Raw genomic sequence first — 8943 nt, 5'->3', positions numbered from 1 at the left:
ATGTCTGTCGCCTGACAGGGTAGCAATTATTATTGTAATTATAGATTTATGTCTTCTGTAAGCACATTACTATTTACATTACAGTGTTAATATTTTATAATGAAAAAAGGAGAAAGTTGGTTTATATGTCACATTCTGTCTAAAATTATATGAAAAAAGAATCCAGTGATGTCCATGCTAGTTAATAAAAATAAATCTCATTTTTAGATTACTACTAAAATGTTTTGCTATGTATTTTATGTTTAATTCAATTTTTTTTTATTTCAGCTCTTCATGGGGGTACAAAAGCTCAGGTTATATACATTGTCCGTGTCCCGCTGTTTAATTCAATTTTAAGGAAAGAATTATCTTAAGTCATAACAAGAGACAGGGCAAAAACAATCAGCAATAGTTATGAAGATCAGCACCAAAAAAATAAATGTGTGGGAGTAGAAGATACCCAACTGCTTAAAATGATTTGAGACTAAGAGGTAGGGGGAATTCAGGAGAGCCAGGGAGAAATAGCCTCCCATTTAAAATATGCCATTTACCAAGGATTTTGATCCTCATAACAACTACACCCAGGAAGTCACTCATAAGACTACAGATGTCCTCTGCAGCTTGACTCAAATAACATATGCCATTAATCAGGATTGTTGTGTGAAGAAAAATGAGACAAAAGTTTGTTGCATTATTATGGGATCTATTCTACTCTGCTTCAAGGATGATTGAGTTATTTATTTGTTTGTTATACCTGAACAGGCTTAATACTTAAGTATATATTCAAATTTCATCTCATTGCTCATCCAAGAAATTAAAGAAAAGGGGAAGTTACATTTTGAGGGCACCAGAGGAGTAAAAGAAATTGACTCGGGCATGTAGTGAGCATTGGTGTCCAGGAATGGCACCAATGGTGTAGAGAAACTGAAATGGTGGGGCTTAAATTTCTGGGAGCAGAGTTATAATCCACACTGGATACCTGCCAGATTGCACCAGCAGTGGGAAAGGAACCAATAAAGTAATGGGAGCAGAGACGTAGGGCAAGAATCAGAAGACAAGTTACTACTTTGTCACAAGGATTTCTGGTTACAGTTGTAAAAGTATAAAATGCATAACAATGTTTATTAGTTTTTTTAACACTCATTTCCAGAATACAAAGAACTTCTATATATTTATTGCAACATATCTAAATCTATCATCTATCTATCTATCTATCTATCTATCTATCTATCTATCTATCTATCTACCTATCTGTTTATCCAGAGATAGAGACAGAGGCATAGACACACAGAAAGAGATATATAATTGCTAAGGTATATAACCTGCTTTCAGGGAGCTTAATGAAAACACTTGCATTTTGACATCAGATAAACATGGACACAAATATAGTATAAACATAATAAATAATTTAATTTTTCAGTGCATATTTTTCTCCACACCACAATGGTGCATTACCTTCTTTGCAAATTTGTTGTGAAATTCTATGAAATATTTATGCCTTTACTTTAGGATTTGGATTGAAATTCTTGATCCCCAAAAAACAATTTAGAAAGAGCTGACTCCTTTTAAGTAATTATGAACATGACCAGTTCTCAACTAATAGATTCACCCACATTTGTGATATCCTATGAACAGAAACTAACTGCATATACATGTTCAACAATTGTTGGGAATTGGGAGTGTGAACACAGATTTTATTTTCATTCTATTTACTTTATTAACATTTCTTAAGCTGCCTCTACTCAGGCAGACAGTTTTCAGTGCCTTTACTATCTGTGGAAATATGCAGAAATGCTAAAATAAAATTAATGCTCCTTTTTATTTGACAGAAAAATAACTTTACTATCCTTATGTGGACTAGCTTGAAAAGAACCACAGGCGATACAAATCATAGAATGGGTGAATGAATAAATGAATGAGTAGATGGTATGCTTTACTTCTAAACTAGATAACAAAAATCATATGTCTGCATCTCAATTAGACATGTTATTTCCTTATAATGAAAAAAATATATAATCATGATTCAATCAGTGGATTCACTCTTGGAATGTGATTTCAGAACTGACAAATATTATAATGCAATATTTCTATAATTTAATGATATTTCCATTAACTCTTGATTTAGTATTCAAAATAGATTTACAATATTATCTAAACAAATGGCTGGTCAACTCTTGTTAAATTTTATTTAGTTTTAAAAAGAGACTCTATCATCCTTTAACGTGAGTAGACTAGATCTATATTACCCAAACTAAAATTTCTATTTTATTTTCTTCCCACCATAATCCTGAAAATATTTTAAATAACCTAATTTAATTTTCACTATATTTACCCAACCTTGGATTTTGAAAGTATATTCCATGGAAATAATTTACTCCTCTCCTCTATTGAAGTTTATATAATTTACATTTTTCTAATTTTACGTTCTACTTTAAATTTTCCTTAAATGCCACCATTCATGTGATATTATTCTCTTCCCCAAACATTGTCACTATTTACATCAACTTCAACTTCTTCCTTTACATTGCTTCCAGTGGTTTTGGCCAGGACTTGGAATTTAGGAACTACTGTAGGATATATTTTATCTCTAATTGCTGGCTTGTGTTTTCAGGTTAAATAGGTAGCTTATCTTAGTTCTATTACTGAAAAATGACTTCGTTTTTAGAGCAAACCGCTGGCTATTACAACTAATATACTCATGGGTAATGAGGACAAGAAGATGAAAAACGACCAGAAAGTACACTGTTATAGCATCTTGTGTATCTTCCTGTAAATTAAAAATGTTCACACAGCTTTAGGAAAAATGCAAGCTACGTTATATACACAACAGATAAAAGACAGATCAAAGAAATTATTGACCTGTAGCCCTTGGAAGCACTTTTACAAATGACCTTTTTCCAAAAGTAAGTAATTATAAATTATAAATGATGTGAAGAATAGGAATTCTCTTTATTGTATCACAATGATTATTTTTCTAACCTCCTAAAAACCCTAGCTAGGTGGTGTATTTAGCAGCTGCAAAACCTCCATCTTATCTGTTTTGCTAAAATTACAGAAATGCATTGGCTATCTTTTATGATTCTCTCTCTCAGCACCTTCATTCCTTAATTCTTGTCCTCTTCTCACTCTGTCCATTACTACATCTCCACAGGCTCCACAAAAATATTTGTTCATTTTAGTGCTGTAGCTGCCTAAGGCAGTAGCTGAAGATTCCAGCTGAGCTAAACAGTATATTTGTGCTTTGCTAAAACATAATGTGTTTTTGCCAGGGTTGCAGTTTTTTCCTATTATAGTACTTTTCAAGATTCTATCACCTTTACAGCCTACCTATATTATCTCCAATGCTGTTCACGGATATTCCAAAAAAAAAAAAAAAATGTGCACTTGGCATTCTTCTCCACAGATGTTGACGTGGATTCCATTCCCTGACCCAAGAGCCCTCTCACTATAAATGTGCCCATGATGGATGGTGACCTCCTCTGATATTTGTAGTACAGCTGGGGAACCATTGCGCAGGATTAGTGATCTGTGAAGGAAACATGCTAGGCTTGCTGAGACACTGTTTTAGAATTCAGTTATGTGGTTAATGGCAAATTGTTCTATGGAAAGTTAGAAATATATAATTAAAACAAGTTATTTGAAATAGACACAAATTCTACTCAAAGCTCCTTTTATTAAACAAAATACCATGCATATTACATTATTTAATTAATTTTTCCTATTTTTTTCCATTATAATATAGTGTATCTGAATGAACATCATGTTGGCCAACTTGAGATATAGTGCTCTTTCTCGTACCACATCTAACATTTGGATTGGGGTAATCCTTAATTTTAATTGCAAGTTCCACACCTTATTCTTTGCTCCTTCCTAAAAAACCTGCAGAGGATATGTGATTTCTAGTCTGGCATGTATGAAGCTTAGAAATTGTCACTCTTGTCCATACACAAGAAAAAAAAGCACACTGAAAATCAACAACTTTTCTTAGATCTATCAGAGCACTGAAGTCACCGGCAAACCACTACCCTCTCCTTCAAATTGAAGACACAGAGAGGTAAAAACCAAGAATCATCATTTACCTGAACAGAAGTGTAGGAGCAAAAACTCCGGGAAACATGGAAAACCCAAACTGTAATTGACAAATCGCGGAAGACTCATTGTGGGCAAGTTTGAATGTTGCCAACTCCAGGGGAGGCCCATTCTGGGGGTGCCCACACACTTTCATGAGTGCTAGCTACACAAGACCTAAAATATTCTCATGGTAAATATCAGAGAAAAATCCCCCAGTGCATCCAGCAGGGGAATGGGAAAATAGACGTTAAGAAATACGCCCAGAAAAATCTGTTTTTGTTGCCAAGGCCCAACTCTAGAGAAATTGTTATCCTGAGCCTAACCGGCTAGGATATTACCAGAGGCTAGCCGATCTGGAGGAACGGATGTACTCAACTCCAACCTCCACTAACCTTCCTGCCTTACCTAAAGGAGAAACAAAACAATGAAAAGAAAACAAAGAAGCATTTGTGAAAGTCACAACCTAGGCCCCCTAAAAGACTGAGGCCTAATCCTAGAACTGTAGAATGCTCCCCCTCCACTACATCTCACCCCCATTTCTGTAAGACTGCTGTGTAATATCGGGAATACAACAGAAAGAACTGTACATTTCAGATATTAAAAAGAAATCTCCAGAGAAACCCAAAGACAATAGAAGAGACAAAAAACAAGGACATTTGGGGAAATTTTAGTCCTGGACATCTAAACCTATAGCAAATAGTAAGCACAGCCTAACTCCTAGCTAGACAGATATAAAACTTCACACTACAGGCTTCTTGCGTCAGTTACTTTATCCAGTATTTATGTCAACTTTTCAACAAAAAATTACAAAGCATATCTATGGAAGAGATGTTGGATTATCTTTGTTAGATAATTGTTGCTGCATTTAAAACAGCAATGATTAATATGCTAAGGGCTGTAACGGAAAAAGTGAACAACATGCAAGAACAGATGAACAATATACAAAGAAATGGAAATCCAAAGAACTAATAAAAAAGAAATGAAAAACACTCTAATGGAAATGAAGAATTTTTTTAATTGATACTTGTGATATTGTGATATGCATAAAATGTGTAATGATCAAATCAGAGCAATTGGGATATCCATTACCTCAACTGTTTATAATTTCTTTGTGTTGAGAATATTTCATATCTTCTCCTCTAGTTATTTTGAAATATACAATGAATTATGGTTAACAATAGTCATCCCACCGTGCTATCAAACACTAGAACTCATTTCTTCTATCTAACTGTATTTTTGTACCCATTAACCAATCTCTCTTCAGCACCATCCCCACACACTTTCCAACCTCTAGTAACCACCATTCCACTGTCTGCCTCCATGAGATCAACTTTTTTGGCTTCCACATGTAAGTGAGAACATACAATATTTGTCTTTCTGTGCCTGGATTATTTTACTTAACATAAGGTTCTCCAGGCTCATCCATATGGCTGCAAATGAAAGAATTCTCAGTCTTCATTAGCACTGAATAACATTCTATTATACATACGTACCACACTTTTTTTATCCATTCATCCACTGATGGACACTTAAGTTGATTCCCTAATTTGGTTATTGTGAATAAAGCTACAATAAACATGGGAGTGTATTAATGGATATCTCTTTGACATATTCATTTTCTTTCTTTTGGGTAAATACCCAGCAGTAGGATTGCTGGATTGTACGGTAGTTCTATATTTAGTTTTTTGAGGAAACTACATACTGTTTTCCATAATGACTGTACAAATATACATTCCTACCACCAGTCTATGAATGTTCCCTTTCTCCACATATATGCCAGTATTTGTTATTTTTTTCTTTTCGATAATAGTCCTCTTAACTGGCATGAGATGATATCTCACTGTGGTTTGATTTGCACTGGTGATGTTGAGCAATTTTTTTATACTTGTTGATCATTTGTCTTCTTTTGAGAAATATATATTCAGGTCATTTTCCCATTTTAATGGATTATCATGATGATGATGATTTTGCTATTGTATTATTTGAGTACATTATATATTTTGTGTATTAATTCCTTGTCAAATGGATAGTTTGCAAATATTTTCATCTATCCTGTGGGTTGTCTTTTCACTCCATTAGTTGTTTGCTGTACAGAAGCTTTCTAGCTTGTTATAATCCCATTTGTCTATTTTTGCTTCATTTACCTGTGTTTTTGAGGTTTTACTAATAAAAATCTTTGCCCAAACCAATGTTCTAGAGGATATCCTTAATATTTTCTTCTAGTAGTTTCATAGTTTTAGGTGTCACATTTAAATTTTTAATCCATTTTGATTTGAATTTTATATATGGTGAGAAATAAGAATTTAATGTTATTCTTCTACATATGGAAATCCAGTTTTCCCAGCACTGTTTATTGAAGAAACTGTCCTTTTCCCAGGGTATGTCTTTGGTGCTTTTGTAAAAAATGAGTTGACTGCAGATGCATGGATTTATTTCTGAGTTCTCCATTCTGTTCCATTGGCCTATGGGTATGTTTTTATGCCAGTATCATGTTGTTTTGGTTACTATAGTTTTGTAGTGTATTTTGAAGTAAGGTAGTATGATGCCTGTAGCTTTATTATTTTTGTTCATGATTTCTTTGCCTATTCAAAGTCTTTTGTAGTTCTATACACATTTTAAGATTTTTTTTTTCTGTTTTTGTGTCATTAGCATGTTGATAGGGATTGCCTTGAATATGTAGATCACATTGAGTATTATGGACATTTTAACAACATTAATTCTCCCAGTCCATGAACATGAGATATCTTTTCCTTTTTTTGTGTGTGTCTTCTTCATTCCTTTCATCAATATTTAATAGTTTTCATTGTAAAGATCTTTCTCCTTTTTGGTTAAATTTATTCATAGATTTTTTTTGTTGTTTTGTTTTTGCTAGCTATTGTAAATGGTACTGCTTTCTTGATTAGAAACAAAGGATGATTTTGATGGGCTTATCAATAGACTAAACACAGCCCAGAAAATAATCAGTGAGGTTGAAGAAATGTAAACAGATTCTTCCATAACTGAAATGAAAAGAGAAAAAAGAATGAAAATAGCAGAACAGAATATGCAAGAACTGTAGGGCAATTACAAAAGGCATAAAATATACAGAATAAAAATATCAGAAGGAAAATAAAGAGATAAATGAACAGAAGAAATTTGAAGCAATAATAACTGAGAATTTCCCCAAATTAATGATAAGCAGCAAAACATAGTTTCATGAAGCTGACAGAACAGCAACCAGGGTAAACACCAAACAATCCATGCTTAGGCATATCGAATGCAACCTCACAAAAATCAAAGGCAAGGAAAGAATCTTGAAAGAAGCCAAAGGGAAAAAAATACTGTCGCTCTTTTGAGGCTCTTGATACTAGTTTATGCACTTATAAAACATTTCTTGGTAGACTTTAGGCATTCCTTGTTTCTTGAAGCTTTAGTGAAAATCTTACTCTTTCTCTCCATTATTTCTTCTGATAAAATTTTTGGTGATTTTCATATTCAATTAATTAACTATATTTCTACTTCCATAATTTTGTAATGCCCTTTACCTGAATCACAAAGTTATAGGATCATACCCTGGAAATTGTCATTACTAATAACTGCACCTACCTTATAGCCCAAATTTTAAACATCACACTCTCTGAAAACCTGCTTAAAAGTTTCCAGCTAGGACCCACTAAAATCCTTATTCCAACTATTTTGCCTCACCAGGCACTCCAAGACATTGATCCTTCCCTTTATAATCTTCTGTCATTTCTCCATATATCTTCACTTTCATCATTTTTATTTCTGTATTTCTAGAGCCACCGTTAAAATGTCTTACTACCCAAATCTACTTGTAATTTATGCTTATAAACACTAGCTCAGGGGGGTCATTAATTCTTCCCAGTTATAGTAATATGTGTCCCTACTTTTTAACCCTCTCTTCTCTGAGATGATTATTTATATTAGTTAGCAATAATACTTTGTTTTCAGAAGCAATCAGATGAGAAACTCTACATGCTCCTCCCATCCAAATGTCTTTTTGTTTGTATCTTTATTCACATAATCTCTCTTAATTACTGATAATATAGACTTGTTCAATACCTTTCACATACGCCTCAGATACTTTTTCCTATAGTATAATCCAGGAATTTTTTGCAGAAATTCTCTCCTTATTATCAGGTGTTTTTGTTTCATCCATTTCTACCTGATGATTCCGTAGGTATAAAAAATAAGCTATCAACATACCCACTATTAATTTTTCTTCTTCTTTTTTTTTTTTGGCAAGGCAATACTCCATGTCTAATCCATGTCTCAATTCTTTGTGGATTATATGGAGGGAAATGGATGAAAAGATTCTGTATTCTCTTTGTATCTGCTTTCTCTCACATTTATCTTTCCAACTGCTATAATTGTTAATATAATTTTACTCACACTTGGTCAAGGTCACTAAACCCAACTTCTCCAAAACCACTCCTTTCTTCTTGAAATACTCCATACCCTCCAGATAACATTTTCATTTACTTTTCCTCCTTCCTTACTAGTCATTTCCCTTTATTCTCCTGTTCTCAAGGGTTGAATTTTCCAGAAAATGTATCAAAGAATATTCCATTGATTTGTTTTATTTTCCCACTTCTCTGTTTAGACTAAATCAGGGTAATCTCATCCAATCCCTTGGCTTTAGAGATATCCAATTATCACACCTCTCCTTACCACCATCCCAATTCCTCCCTCCCAGACCAGCCACCCTCACCCATCTCTTGCTGGCCTTTGCAGAATTCTCCAACATGTCCTATGTATGTCCATACTTGCTCCTTCTATAATAACATTTCTTAGAAATCTCTTGTTCATGTCTAAAGTCACAGCAGCTGTCTTGGCACTCCTAGAATGCAACCAATCAAATTATGCCTTAGGACCTTTGTAAGTGCTACTGCC

The sequence above is a fragment of the Lemur catta genome, chromosome 13 (assembly GCF_020740605.2).
Source record: "Lemur catta isolate mLemCat1 chromosome 13, mLemCat1.pri, whole genome shotgun sequence".
NCBI lineage: Eukaryota > Metazoa > Chordata > Mammalia > Primates > Lemuridae > Lemur > Lemur catta.
This window is presented reverse-complemented; position numbering follows the sequence as displayed.